Source organism: Chlorocebus sabaeus, chromosome 9 (genome assembly GCF_047675955.1).
Source record: "Chlorocebus sabaeus isolate Y175 chromosome 9, mChlSab1.0.hap1, whole genome shotgun sequence".
Lineage (NCBI taxonomy): Eukaryota > Metazoa > Chordata > Mammalia > Primates > Cercopithecidae > Chlorocebus > Chlorocebus sabaeus.
This window is the reverse complement of record NC_132912.1, coordinates 127,682,192-127,696,891: the sequence shown is the minus strand read 5'-3', so window position 1 is coordinate 127,696,891 and position 14,700 is coordinate 127,682,192. Positions and strand designations below refer to the sequence as shown.

Genomic DNA, 14,700 nt, shown 5'->3' with positions numbered 1-14,700 from the left:
GTATATAGTAGCCTGCCAGCCAGAGTAGGGAAGATGTTAAAGAAGATAACCTGCGAGATGGGTTTTGAAGAGTGGATAGGAGTTTGCCAGGCAAGTTCTGCCACCTCAAAAGAATGGTTCCTTGGCTGTTAGATGCTTGTGTCATTATAGGCTTGGGATTACTGAAAAGCTATGCTTATCCCTCCCTTCCTAACGCTTCTGAGGCTGGAATGTCTGTGTCTCCCATCTACTTCCTTAGGAGGTATGGGTTACAGGGTGGTGTGGGGGTACAGTTGGGAGTGAATAACTACTTGACCTTGGGTACATGAAAACTTTGACTATAGAGTCCATGCTTTTCCTGAGTACTTCTTCAGAATCCTTCCTGCTTGGTTCTAGGTGTGAAGCAGGAGCTGGCTGTCAGAGGACTCGTTCAGTTCAGTGGAAAGAGCACAGGAGCGTGGTTTTCTTTTGAATGGAAACCATGAGCGTAGCCGTTCTTCTTTATGACTTGCTACGTAATCATGCAGGAGAATGCCTGTCATGGGATTGGATCCTAGGAGATTAATCCCATTGCTAATTAAAAGTCCCATTAAAAGAGGGGAAATTCTTTTAGGAATCTACAGCTTCCTAAGATTTGAATGGTTTGAAAAGTAGAATGTTGGCTGAGCATGGTGGCTCACGCCTGTAATCCCAGCACTTCGGGAGGCCAAGGCAGGCAGATCACGAGGTCAGAAGTTCGATACCAGCCTGGCCAACATGGTGAAACCTCGTCTATACTAAAAATACAAAAATTATCCAGGCATGGTGGTGCGTGCCTATAATCCCAGTTACTCAGGAGGCTGGGGCAGGAGAATCCCTTGGACCTGGGAGGCGGAGGTTGCAGTGGGCTGAGACCGCGCCGTTGCACTCCAGCCTGGGTGACAGAGTAAGACTCTGTCTCAAAAAAAAAAAAAAAAAAAGGTAGAATGCTGGCTGAGCATAGTGGCTCATGCCTGTAATCCCAGCACTTTGGGAGGCCCAGACCGGTGGATCACTTGAGGTCAGAAGTTCAAGACCAGCCTGACCAACGTGGTGAAACCTCATCTCTACTAAAAATACAAAACTTAGCCAGGTGTGATGGTGGGCACCTGTAGTCCCAGCTACTCAGGAGGCTGAGGCAGGAGAATTGCTTGAATTCGGGAGGCGGAGCTTGCAGTGAGCCAAGATCACGCCACTGCACTCCAGCCTGGGTGACAGAGTGAAACTCCGTCTTAAAAAAAAAAAAAAAAAAAAGTCATGCAGCTGGGAATGTGGTTCGTGCCTTTTTGTATATTAACCATTTGAAACTTGGTTGTAAAGTGGGGTTGGCAATGTCAGGCCTGGCTGTAGCAGCTCATTTCTGTAGAGTATGCCTCTCCCCTCCCTCATGGGGCTCGAGCAAGACTACCTTCATACATGGGCTCTCTAGTTACATAGCAACTCCAGTGTTAAATTCCATCTTTTCTTCCTGGAAAAGCCGTAGAAAAGACACCTGGACATGCCTGCTGCACAGGTGTCTGCCTTTCCCATCAGCCGCAGAAGGAGGAACTTTGCTCCCTGCTCTCCTCACAGCTGTGTGTGCACAGGAAGTGATTCGGACGATGTGGGTCCCACCCTATATTCCTTCTCTGTTCCATGTAGAGCAAAATAAATGGGAGTGCTGTTTAATGCATCACCTCGGTTCATATTGCATTTGCCAAGAAAGTGCAATTTTATTGAACATTAGGATTGAATTCTTAACTGAGTAATCAATTTCAGAAGTAAGTTAAAATGCCTTCTGTTAATGGACGACTGCAACCGTTAATCAGAGTTACAGTAGATTAACAGTTGTCAGCATTTATGCTAATAGCACTTATAAACCGTGGGCTCATGAATTGCACTTTATAATTCCATATTTCTCAAAACAGTTGGTAATACTTTTTGCTTGAAGGTATTGATTCTTTTGTCCCTTTGCTTGCTACTTGGAGATATAGAGAAAGCTAAATGACATTTTCACGGCGACGACACAATATCACCTGCTTTTGCACACTTGGCTGTGTGTCAAAATAGATGGAAAGAGTTCATTTGTTCTGGTGCTCTACTGTTTAATTTGATCTGGTGTGTGACTAAAGCAAGACAAATAGTATTTTTAATGAAACCATTTAATAACCTCTGGTAGCTTAGAGTCGAAGGCATTGGAAAAATGCAATTAAAGGATGCCTAGATGTAAACAAACAAACAAAAAAAATCACTGCTTCAACTTCACTGACTCCATTCATTTTGCTTTCAGGGTTTCATCACCTTAAATGGTTTTGAACCAATGAAGCTGTATTCCCTTAAAAAGACGGACAGCCCATCGTGTGAACTATAGAGTTTGTGGACAGACTTATATTGGTGAGTTATTGTGAAATATCTCCAGGTAAAAGTTCAGTTTTCTAGAATCCCCTTTGCAATGTGTTTTCAATTAGTTGATGAGTATGGATTGCCTGCAGCCTCTGGCTGTTTCATTGGGATGTCTAATCGCGGGATCATATTGATTGTCTTTCAATTAATTGCATCTAGTATTTTCATTTATCAAAAGCAAAATACATGTAATTAACTCTGAAGCAATATAGTTCAATGTAAAGTGATTTTTGCTGCTGCTGCTGCTGCTATAGAGATAAGTCAACGGAAATTATACGACAAGGAAACTCAAGTCAGAATGGAAATAGTGTTAGGATTTCTCGATGTTATTAATTAAAAAGAATAAAAATGAATTAGAGAAACCATCTCATGACACCCCGAGTCAGTCATACGTGGTAGATGGATGTCTTTAGGAATAAGACGGCTTGCGGATGCTGGCACCTCTTCAGTCAGCTTAGACTTTTAGTGTTACCAGTTCCTAGGATGTCTGGAACATACCATGATGTTTCTGGGGGAGTAGATTGGGAATGTGGGTGCAGGCTGAGATGAGCATTCAATCCTGACCGCATTCATATTGATTGCATCCTGCACCCGTAGCAGGGTTTTGGGATTCTAACTTCATTTCGGCATGCCTTTAGCCATTTTTCACAAAACCTGGATCTTACTTAAAGTCTCAAAGTGGCAACTTCTCTGATGGAATTGATTTTAATCTTGCTTTTTTAAAAAAACGTTTTCTCCATAAAGTAACAGCATCATTCAAAAGCAAGGGAAACCGCTAGCCAATTGATTGTGTCCTGTCTCTGTCACCTGTCACACTCCTAGCAGAGCCTTGAGGGGACTCGTTTTGGTTCCCAGAAAGGTTTAGGTTTGTGACCGGGCCCTCAGGCCTGGCTTCCCGGGTTGCTGGAGGCGGTTAGAGACTTGGAGCCCAGGGGCACACATGGGCGACCACCTGAGGGGGGCAAGCTGAATCTCTGCCTGAACCCAAGCAGCACCGTGGGTTGTAGGATCAGGAAAGGGTCTCTGTGTGTCCCTTCCTTTTCTCCATAAAGTAGCGCTAGCTGGGGAAACTGAGGTAGCTGACCCAGACCTAGACCTGCAAAGATTACCAGCTTGGTGACTGAGCACGTGGCCTCTGCTGGCACTTGGAAGCCTTATCTGTGAATTGAACAGGGGTGTTGGGCTGGTACCCAGAACCCTCCCCACCCTTTAAACTTGAATTTGATATAGAAATTCAGAACCCTTTCCTGGGAGTGCTCTGACAGGGCTTGCTAAGGGCCAAAGGCCATAGCAGAGCATGAAGCTCAAGTTATGTATGAGAGGGTCCACTGAGTCATCTTCGAACGGTTAAGGCTCTTAGCATTGAGGAGGATGAGGAATTGGCAGTATGATGGAATGTTCTTTGGTGGAAACCTGAGGGAGATCAGGACCACCATTCGCAACCTTATTCAGTTCAGCCTTTCAGGACCAACATTGCTTGCTTTTCTGGCTCTCACTCTCTCAGAGAGACCTGTGTGCTAGAACCTGCCCAGGATACTCAGGCAGAAACAAAGTCAACTTGGGCCTGGGGTTGGCAGAGATACTTCCAGTGTTGGCTGCTGAGTCCGAAGATGTTTTCAGTGGTTGGGTCATGGTGATATCTCCAGTTGGACACCATGGAAGTGGCCGTGTCGGACCTCCATGCTCTTTCACCCAGATAGGTACCAGGCCCTGCCTGCCTGGGAGTGTCTCCGCTGGATGGACCATCAGTACGTTTCATAGATGCTCATTTCGGTGCTGGAAATCATCTTCCCTAAACAGAAGGATGCAGGAACTTGGTGTATAAGAATGAAGTAGACTTTTTAAATATCAAAAATGGTTGAATGAGGGTGTTTTCATTTGACTCAGTCTAATAACCAGAGCCTCTCTGGGATCCTGTTTAGCAGTGATCTCCATCTCAGACAGATGAGTTAACATTCTCCAAATGCATCCAGAACCAGAATGAAATTGTGACATGCTTCCTGTTAACAAATGTTTCCTGAGTGCCGAGCAGACTCAAGACACTTACCCTTATGTGGGGTTCCCACCATTCCTGTATTTTTGGCATCCTTTTGAGTAAGAGTTTTTTATAGCACTTTGGAAGAGCTTAAGAGACTTGGTATGGTACTGGAGCTGGCCGTCACTGGAGCATGGTCACTGTGTTGTGCTAACAGCTCATGGTGTTCATGACCCACGCACACACACTGAGTGTGGCCCCATTGGCCCACCTGCCCCCACAGAACCAGGATAAAACTTCTCCCCTGACCATTTGCAGATACTCTTATGGTGGAATTCTCACATGGCCCCAGAAGGCGTGTGTTTGCTCTCAGACCCTTTCTGCTCTGTGGAACGTCACCATGCCCAGGGAGTTGTATCCAGCTCTGCCTGCTGTCTACATGCAGCAACACAAGGAGGTCATGTGGGATTGTAACCAAAGTAAGGACCACATAGGGATTTCAACCAGAGCCCACCTGTTGAGATCCCTGGTGTAGACACATCTTTTAAAATGGGGGCAGAGGAGAAGGAGGTAGATGAAAAGCATGTGATGCCGTCAGAGGTAATGACGAATCCATGAGGCACTAGAGCCATTTATACATTGTTTTTGCCCTCTTAGTATTTTCTTTAGCGTGTCCTAATTTAAAAAGCATCCCATTCCTGTTGTGCTAGACTTAATATTTTGGTTTATGGCCGTCTTTTTTAGTAACTTGACATCACATACTTAGCCTTCTAACAAGAGGCTCGTTTTCTCAATAATAAATAGTGACGTGCTAAATTTAGATCTGACGCACGTTCTGCTTTACTATCTGTTCTCTATGTTGCTACTTGTCAGAATGAAAGCTCAACATGTCAGATGGCTTTGCTGGCTTCTCCTGGAAAAAGACTTCATTCTTCATCACTTCAGTTGGGTCATGATTTTTTAGTACCATTTTGTTATTAAGCATTAATATTTGCAGTAGTACCCAATTATCTTTTTTAACAAAAGTATCGTAGAAAAAGTGTTTTTGGCTAAATGTTCATAAATGAGTGGGAATGCAAATCAAATCCCTTAACTTATATTATGTAAAATGGTGATAGAATAGTTGCAGCTGTGGTTTTGCAAAGATAAGACTGTTTCCGGCTGCCATGCCTGCTGTATTATGTATTTTGATGAATCTCCAGGATGATGTAGAAGCTTTGCCTGCCTACCAGGGCCTCTGGGAAAGACAGTCTGAGGTGATACGGTGCTGGAAACTCCATGTGATTGGTGTGGAAGAGGGGTTTACCTTGATCTGCCATGGGAAACCAGGCTGGATGACCATCTGAGTTGTGGCTGTAGCAGGCCACCTAGGTGAGGTCATCTTCCTGATCGTTGGGCCTCTAGCCTGCTTCTGGTAGGACAGATATCTTTTTTTCCATGAAAAACAGAAGGAAAGTATTGAATTACTCTGGAAACACATACCTAAACCTTGGGGTCCGATTGTCAATGACTGTAAAGTGGCGGAGGTGTTGGGCCACGGCCATTCTGCCACTCTGGTCCCAGTGTGTGGCCCCCAGGGTCCTTTGGGCCCTTGGCCTCCTGAGCTCCTGGTCTGCATGCATCCATGGGGCCTTTGCTAGGGCCATGTGTTCCTGCTCCAGTGTTTGGGCTGGAAGCAAGGCTGCCAACATCAGAAACCACAAACCAGAGGAAGATCCACAGGGCCTTTCATCTCTGGGTTTCTCTAGATGAGAAACAGCCAGGAGGCTGAGATGGGGCGGTGAAGAAGATGCCAGTGAAGCTTTAGCCAGCCTTCAGAGTAGGGAAGGAGGGGCCCCCACCGAAGCTCTTGGTCCTTACTTGGATTTTATTCCTGTGCCTTCTGGACTGGAGCTGTGCTTCAGAATCCCAACCTCCCTCCACCCCGCAGAGACAAATGGGAGGCATTGATTCAGCCTTTGTTCTTTTCTCCTGAGCATCTCAACAACCTAGTGTGGCCTCCCGAGTAGGGATGGAGAGATCACCCTGTCCATTCCCCTTCTTTTTGTTTTAGTGTCTACGTGGGTCCAGGGTCACACAGGGGTCATGCCCTCCGTCCTCCTGGTAAGTTTGGCTTTCTGCTGTTACTGTTGTTTTCTGCCTCCTGCGCCACCCTGGCTGCTGGTTCTCATCAGAGTGGATTTGCAAAGTAGGGAGGAAGGGACGAGGCAGAAGGCCCGAATTTTCCCTCTGTCACCCATGTGTCAGGACTCTGTGGCTGGCCTGGGTGGGTCCCTGCTGAGTTGTTCCTTCACTAGAGGGGTACCTCCGAGCAGGGCCTCCACAGGGTGGTGGGCACACTTACCTCTCACTCCTGGAGGGGCCAGGAGTCTCTGTTGCCACTGAGTGACATTATGCTGGGAAATGCAGGCGTGGTGTCCACTTCTCTTTCCATGATCCTCATACCCTTGCCAAGACCCCCATTTTGTTAGTGAAGAACTTGACGCTCAGATCCACCTGCCAGCACGTGTAGCCTTAGGTAGACCCGGTATTCAGCCACTGATGAAGCAACCCCAAACTCAGGCCACCCCACGTCCCTTGCTGGCGGAAGCCTTTCTGGAAACACTCAGGCGGCAGTGATCCTGGCTTCCCAAATACTGTGTGGTCCCTTTATAGTGAAGATGACTTCCCGGGTCTTTGTTCCTGGACGGTTTCTGAGGCTTGTCATGGTACCATCCCACCCCGGGGTGTGGGAGGAAAAGCACTTGGTCCATGTGAAGTGGGGCCGCACATGGGGCTGTATCTTGCCCCTGAGGGTGTGGCAGTGCGCGGAGAATGGACCTCTGCTGCCCCTCAGCAGCCAGCCCTGGCGGAGACCCCCGTGTTCCAGACAGGCCTGGCCACTAGGATGGCAGCCCTGTTGTGTGGGACAGCCAGAGACATGTGCCATTTCTCTGAGGTTTGGAGCGCGTGTTCATTAAAGGCAAGAAGAGTGGGAAGGAATGGATGGAGCCACGCGGCAGGGCCAGAGCCTCGCTTGTCGAAGGGAGAGGTGGTATATTCTGTTTACTGTCAAGTTTCAGGCTGGGGCGTAGATGCCGATGTGTAAATGAGTAGGCAGAGAAGTGAGCTTTCTCTTATTAAAATGTTGGCTTGCTAATCAAGTGTTCCTGGGTGTGATTAGTGGCAGAGGAAAAGGTTATTTCTTTCTGTAAATATTTTTGCTTAACATTTATGTGTTACCATTGCTGATTTTATTAATACTCTTAGACTGCATTAGACCAATAACTTGTTTTTTTTTTGTTTTTTTTTAAATATGGTCTTGGTGTTAAGCAGTTTCAGTTGGTCTTTATGGAAGGCCACACACCATCTCACTAAAGCTTGAGGGATCTGCCCAGGTTCAAGTGTAAAGGGGCATTAGTTTCAACTTGCAGCAGCTCCCCCAGTTACAAATGCTGATAAAATAGCCCAGAAGCACAAGAGCCTGGTTACTTTCAGTAATTTTAGGATTTAATATCTGGATCTCAATTTTGACCATTGTTGAAGAAGCAGAAAATTGGATGCATTTTCTAAAGTAATGATTTAGGCCGAGGAGGGCAGATCAGTTGAGCCCAGGAGTTCAAGACTAGCCTGGGCAGCATAGCGAGACCCCATCTCTAAAAAAATTTTTTTTAAAAAATCAGCCAGGTGGTGATGTGTGTCTGTGGTCCCAGCTACTCTGGAACCTGAGGTGGGAGGATTGTGTGAGCCTGGGAGGTCAAGGCTGCAGTGAGCCATGATTGCACCACTGCACTCAGCCTTGGGTGACAGAGGGAGACCCCATCTCCAGAAAAATGTTTTAAAAAATCAGGTGGCAGTGCCTGCCTATGCCTGGGTGGGCTGATTGTGTGAGCCTGGGAGCTCATGTCTGCAGTACACTGTGATCATGTCCCTCTACTTAGCCTGGGTGACAGAGGCAGACCCTGTCTCAAATAAGTTAATAAATAAATAAAAGTAACGATTTAGGAAACGACTGAGAATTCCCATGACCTTTGTGTCCTCGGGCCTGGTGTTTTCACAGGGGTGGGGGCGGCAGGAGGGGAGAAAGAAGGAGGTGCTGCCTGTGGCTTCCTTCTTCCCAGGCATTCATTTAACACCAGCTGAACACATTTGCTTTATTGATTGGTTGATTCATTTATTTTTGGCAAACTTGGCAACTTCCACCTGGCCCCATGCTGTTAAAAATAAAGTCTTCTTGGTCGACTGAATGCTTTTGCAATTCATTCTTTCCACGTAGCCATTAAGATGATTCCCCTAGCCTGGTACCAGTTAAGGATAAATAGGAGGTTTTCAAAGAAAATGCTGTGTAATTCATTGGCGTTTGTGTGTGGGCACACGGGTAATACATGCGAGTAGCTTCCGTGAGTGGACTCCCGTGTAAGGAGGTAAAATGGAGCGTTTGTCTGCACTTATCCTGAGAAGCAGCCTGAACAGTGACATTTATACATATTTCATAATGTGGTTTCTTCAGGCACGCGGAGCAAACAAATCCATTTCTCAGCAGTATACTATTTAAAAGAAACAGCAGCAACCTGTGGGGAAGTTGCAGAAGCTGTTAAAATTAATTATATATGGCAAAAAGATAGAACATTAGGGGGAAATGTTAATGTGGGAGGATGAAAAAACACAGCCGTGGATGAGCAGCAGTTCAGAGCATCTGATGACAGTGTTTAATTTCCGTTTTTTTATAAATGTATACTGACGAACAACAATGGCGCCCGCACAGGGTCCTCCCGTTGCGTCCTTTCTCCAGTCCTCTGGGATCGAATGTCCCCGTGAGCATCCAGTCAGCCCCACGTGGTGTGAGCCTTGATTTCTGGGAATGGTCCTGTGCTGTCTTTTAATAGGGATTTGTGGAAAACGAGAATTGGTGGTGAAGGTATCGAATTCCTGAGCCTTGTAATGCAACACCTTTCCTGTGGTCACCTTCCCTCTTCCGGTTCAGCTATACATTGTTTAACTCAAAGGAAACTTTTGTTGTCCTGGGCAGGATGTAACCTGCAACTCCTTGAAAAATTCAGCTTGGGTGATCAGTTTCCTCAGGCATGGAGGGGGAGAGGCTCTTCATTGGTGGGGGGGAGGGTGCTTACAGGAGGGTCCCAGAGCCGTGGGGCTGGCCGCCTCTTTCCTGGGGGAAGCTCGCCTCTTTCCCGGACACTGCAGGTTTGCAGGATACCCCTTGGTTCAGCTGGTCACGGCAAGTGGGTCCTCCCTATCACCTGCTTCCACGGTGGTGAGACGCCTAGGGGGCGTGGGCGGGGCCTGTGTCCTGGGAGACCTTGACTTCAGCTGCTCTAAGCCACTTTGTCTCTTCTGCATGTCTCGGTGTCAGTACCTCCTGGGGTTGGCTTTCCTGTGGGCATTTGGGCTCCCTTTGCCTGGGCGGCCTGTTGTCTGGTGGGAGCCTTCAGTCCCTCTTAGTACAGCAGCCAAGGGTGTCTCTTCTGACTTCCTGAGCCTTCTGACGCCTGCATCGGGGAAGTGAAAAAGTGTTGTAAATGGACTTGGACTAAGGAGCAGGACTCTGACTACGAACATAGAACCGTCCGGAGTGATTTCTGCAGCTCCCTGAGGCGGACCTACCTCCTTGAGCTCATCATCCCCTTAATTCTGTGCGTGGCCTGCGTATTACAGATGCCCCCAAAGTAATTTTTTGAATGAGTGAATCCAGGCTGCAGTGGGGCCAGGTGGGTGTGGAGTGGGCTGGGCACATGTAGGAGCGCATCCCAGCAGCTGTCTGGAAGGCTGGGTTGGTTCTGTGTTAGCTGGGAGTGCTTTCTGCAGACAGAAGGCAACCCAGCGTGTTATACTACCTGTTCAGGGGAGGTGTGCATGTTCTGAGATCATCAAGCCATGTTCTTGAGCTTTCCACCACAGGGAAGTGAAGTCATGCCCCGGCCTCTCCTGCGTGCAAGTAGGGCGGGGAGTCTAAACCCATGCAGGTAGGGTGCGGTACTCTCCCACCACCTGTGGGTGCCGCACTTGCGGCAGCCTCATAGGTGAGGGATTACGTGGTTCAGCCAACCTGACTACATCCAAGCTGGGATGATGGGGACAGCAAGAAGGCCCACCGGCTCTGCGAGCCCTGTAGGCCTGGGTCCCTCGAGACAAAGCTCAGATGGCTTCTGTATCAAATTCTTTCAAGGACCCAGCTTGGTGGCTGCCGCTTTGCCCACCTTCAGAGGCCTGGAAGCTGGTGTTTGCTGTGTAACAGACGGCCCCAATCCCACATTTGTTAAAAACCTTCACTTTTTTGGCTTTTCGTAATTCAATTGAAACTCACTGCCACTCCCTCATTACAGCAGATGATGACCTCTAAACCATGACACAGGGCTGCAGCTTCCTCTGGGAAGGAGGACTCACGTTGATTTGTGCTCCGATCCCCACCCCCGCCAACCCTGGGCTTCAGTGGCAGCACCACAGAGGCCTGCTGAAGGCCGGAAAGCCTTCTCTGCCTGCGTGTTTAAACGGAGCAGATTGATGCAGAGTTAGACTTGGCTGGGAAGCAACTCAGCTCTTTAGCATGGAATTGCATCATAACAGTCACTCCCCTCCTGCAGCGCCAGTGACTCTGGCACTTCCTCCTGGTGTTTGCAAGGGGAAGGTAATGATTCTAACTGCACAGGACTTGATCCTGGCCTTGGTGATGGCAGGAGGGCAGGGTCCTCATGGTATGACCAAAAAATGCTTGCAACTTGACTTTGTCCTCCTCTGATGGTGTTGACCTTGGGCAAACTATGCCCCTCTGAGCCTAGTGCCTCGGTTTCCCCCTTTCAAATGCAGCAGATAGTAGGGCTTAATCTCAGAGTTGTGGGGATTCAATGAAACAGTATTGAACAGGGCTTAACAGGTACCTGGTACATGTTAAGAGCTTAGTCAAGAATGACTGCTGAATGACTGCTGAGTCAAGAATGACAATCTGAGTGTGGAATGACATAATGGGGACTGAGGGGGGGCGTTGATGAGAGGTGACTTGGTGGGTACAATGTGCGTTGCTTCAGCGATCGAGGCACTGAAGGCCCTGACTTTGCCACAATGCAATGTATGGATGTAGAAAATTGCACTTGTACCTCATGAATATATGTACACACACAAAAATGATGGCTGCAGCAGCACCAGTAAATGTGGACAGCCAAAGGCTTAGCGTGTGGAAGGTGCCCTGCTTGCCTGGCTGGGCTGGAGGAGGAGGGTAGTACAGGTTGCACCTCTCCAAACCAGCACCTGTGGTCTGTGTTGCAGTGAACATTTAGATGCAACGAACGCAACTCAAAACTGTCTTGCTCATGAGAGGTCTACTGTGTTCCTGAAGGTTCTGTCTTCCTCCTGGCACTTGGGATGTGGGATGCTCACTCCTTGCCCATCGACGTGGTAGTAATGGTTTTCTATCAAGCAGTGAAAGGTTTGGGGTTTCCCTGAAGCCGTTCCCAAATGTCATGCATTAGGGTTTTAGTTGTGAGGGTGTGCTGATCCCAGCCGCAGCCAAGGCGAGGTGCTGGCACCATGCTACTGCACCTGCTCCTGTGCCCACCGGGACATCTGTTTCGTAATGTACATCCTTCCTTGGGAATATGTCTCTACTCCTTGAACTAGCTTGAGGTCTCTGCAATTTACCTGAACATTAAGTGTGACCAAAGAGCCTGAGGCCAGCCATGGAGAGGACGAAGACACGAGGCTTTCTCTCGAGAACCACACTGGGAGAGGCCGGGAACACGGCCACTTCACATGAAAGGCAGTTAGATTCAGGTCACTGGGTCTGGACTCCTGCATTTTATGGCAAAGTCTAAAAATGCAGATTTGTAACAACCAATGTTAATGAATTCAGACTGTTTGAATTTCACACTGAATAATGGCTGAATTATCAGAACCCACAGCTTATAAGATCCCTGGATCGTGTAATCTTTTCTCAAGATTAAATTGATAGAATGATGTAATATCACGTTACTTTTATTAAAAGTTCTGGCCATAAAAGAGAAACACCTATTAGGATAGAAGAATTTAGTAAAAATAGTAGTAATAACAAGATAATTTGGAATATGTCATATATTCAGTAAATTTCAAAATTCTTCATCTCATTTAAAATGCAATATTGTGCCCATAGATACTGAATACAGTACCTTTGTACCCTAGGGCTTCCTCTTTCCTACACTAGAGATTTTCTCTTTAAATGCAGATTTTGATTTGCAATCTAGGAAGAGGATTCTGGAAGAATGGGAAGAAGGACAAGTCTGCGTCTATTAACTGAATTTTAGTTTTATTTTATTCGTGTTTTTCCTCTCATCCTTATCTCCTCCAGCCCTTCCTTCCAAACATACAAGTAAAGACATGCTTAGAATTTCAGTACATAAGAATGTTGTTATACCTTCTTTTAGTTTTGTTTAAAAGTTAAATTTAAATTTTTTTTTTTTCCAAAAATTTTTGTTCCTTTGATTTGTGTATGTGTGTGCACGTGTATTTGCCCTGGGTTTTAGCCTTGTCTTGCTTTGCCACACATGCTCCCAGTATCTTGCCTAGGAAACAAGTGGAGCAATGGAATTACCAAGTGCAGACGGTAGGACTTCCCTTACCAGAGCCCAAGTGACTTGTATGATGTTGAGCTTTGGTTACTAAATAAATGGATTTCTGGCCTTTGACATTCTACTCTGAGACTTAGGTGGCCAGTTATCAAATACCATTTTCTTTCACTGTTGTCTGCATTTAATACAGCATCTCCTGCTGTACACACTTGTCAATTCAAACTGAGTGTTACATTTTGGTCTTTATGATCTGTCAAGGGAAAATGGAAGTAAATTCTTTATAATATGCTAATTGATCTATTTGGGAATTTTTAGATGTAGACAACATCTGTGCATGCCGCTAACACAGTTAATAGCTCCCGTTCTTCAATATGGGAAAGTTTTCAGAATCTATGTGTGATCTTGATGAGACCTTCTGTGTCGCCCCCAGGGCTTGGCAGTTTCAAATTTAAGGCTGTTTTTTCTGGTGCCTTAGGACTGAATCTGAGCCTGCACAAAGTCCTGTTCTGAGCATGCTTCTGGCCACAATGTGCTGGGATTGTGTTGGTTCTGGGAAGAGCCTAGGCTGGCCAGACCTGGTCTTATCTACCACCCCCATCCCTACTCCGTCCTAGCCTAGACCAGACTGGCTGGAGTGATGGGTTCAGAGAAAGAGACCATGGACCTGAACAGTCCTTGGGACCCTTCTGCCACTCTTGGAGGTGCCACCTCCCCTGGTAGCTTGGCACCATTGGGTTCTCCTTTAGCCAGGGCTTTTTGGCAACTCAAGAGCTTATTTTCCATACAAACTTGTTGACAGTTGTCTAAGGCAGGAAGCGTTGCTTTATTGAGAGTGAGGAACTGCACCCTTTGAAAGTTGCCCCCTGAAAAGGGAGTGGAGGGAGATGGCTCCAGCTGGAGTTCAGGATGGGGGTATCTTTCAGTGAACCTGGAGGGAGGGCTGAGTGGTGGAGCTTGGGGCTCATGTTCCAGGCCTTCTCTGGCCAGGAAAGCAGAGTTGAAAAGGGCCTTTTTAATTTGGAGGGCCGAGAATGGTCCAGCTGGTTGCCCTGGAAAGGAATCCTCATGTGGCGTGCGTGCCAGATGTTGCACAGCTTGAGTTGGTCCTATGTGTGTGGCACAACCTTGCAAGGTTGAGGTATTTACCTTTATTTATTCCTATAAATTGAATGGATAAGGGAGGTTAGTTGATTTCTCTTGGCACTTGGCAAGAACAGAGGTCAGATTTGAACCTAGGTCTGGGTTTCAGTTGCACACCCAGCATGTTCTCCTCCATGACCTTTTCCTAAAAGTTTACATGTTGGTATAAACCTGTGTGTACTGAACGCATCTGACCACATTCTGGTATGATGGTTTTTCTTCAGTCTCTCTATAGACTCCAAGCTTGCAGACCAGCAGCACATGGAAAGGAGGCTTTCTGGCTTGGTAAAAGCTCAGTCAGGTGAGCTTGCTGAGTTTATTGTGAGCTTTGCAGTACCATTCCCCACACACCCAGTGGCGGGGGTGGAGGGGATGTGGGGAGGAGGTGGCCCCGGAGCAGAATGAGCCCCTTGGTCTTTGCTGTAGCCAGAACTTCAGGCTAAAGTAGCATAGGGCGGGCAGCTCCAAGGCCTGAGTGTCTCTCTCTCTCTCTCTCTCTCTCTCTCTGTCTCTCTCATTTCTGTCTGTGTTCACCAGCAGCAGCCTCAGGCTGCCTCATTGGCACTGTGAAGGTTCAGGGCACAGGTATGAATGGGGGGGTCTTCTGGCCATCTTGGGACTTAAACCCCCATCCTCGGAAGCATGGCCCACTCATCCCCAGGTCCTGGCCTTCAT

General features: G+C 47.3%; 1 protein-coding gene across 7 annotated transcripts in view; it reads left to right on the top strand.

Annotated features, from left to right (window-relative positions):
* The window catches only part of CTBP2 (C-terminal binding protein 2), a 171,411-nt gene that overhangs the window by 47,274 nt on the left and 109,437 nt on the right, over positions 1–14,700 (top strand). For 6 of the 7 annotated variants that reach the window (XM_007964355.3, XM_073019447.1, XM_073019445.1 and 3 more), the window contains one exon: positions 2,267–2,370. The exons of the other annotated variant lie outside the window; for it this stretch is intronic. The gene's annotated coding sequence lies outside the window, so the exon portion shown is untranslated. The remainder of the gene's footprint in view (positions 1–2,266; positions 2,371–14,700) is intronic. 7 annotated transcript variants of the gene reach the window in all.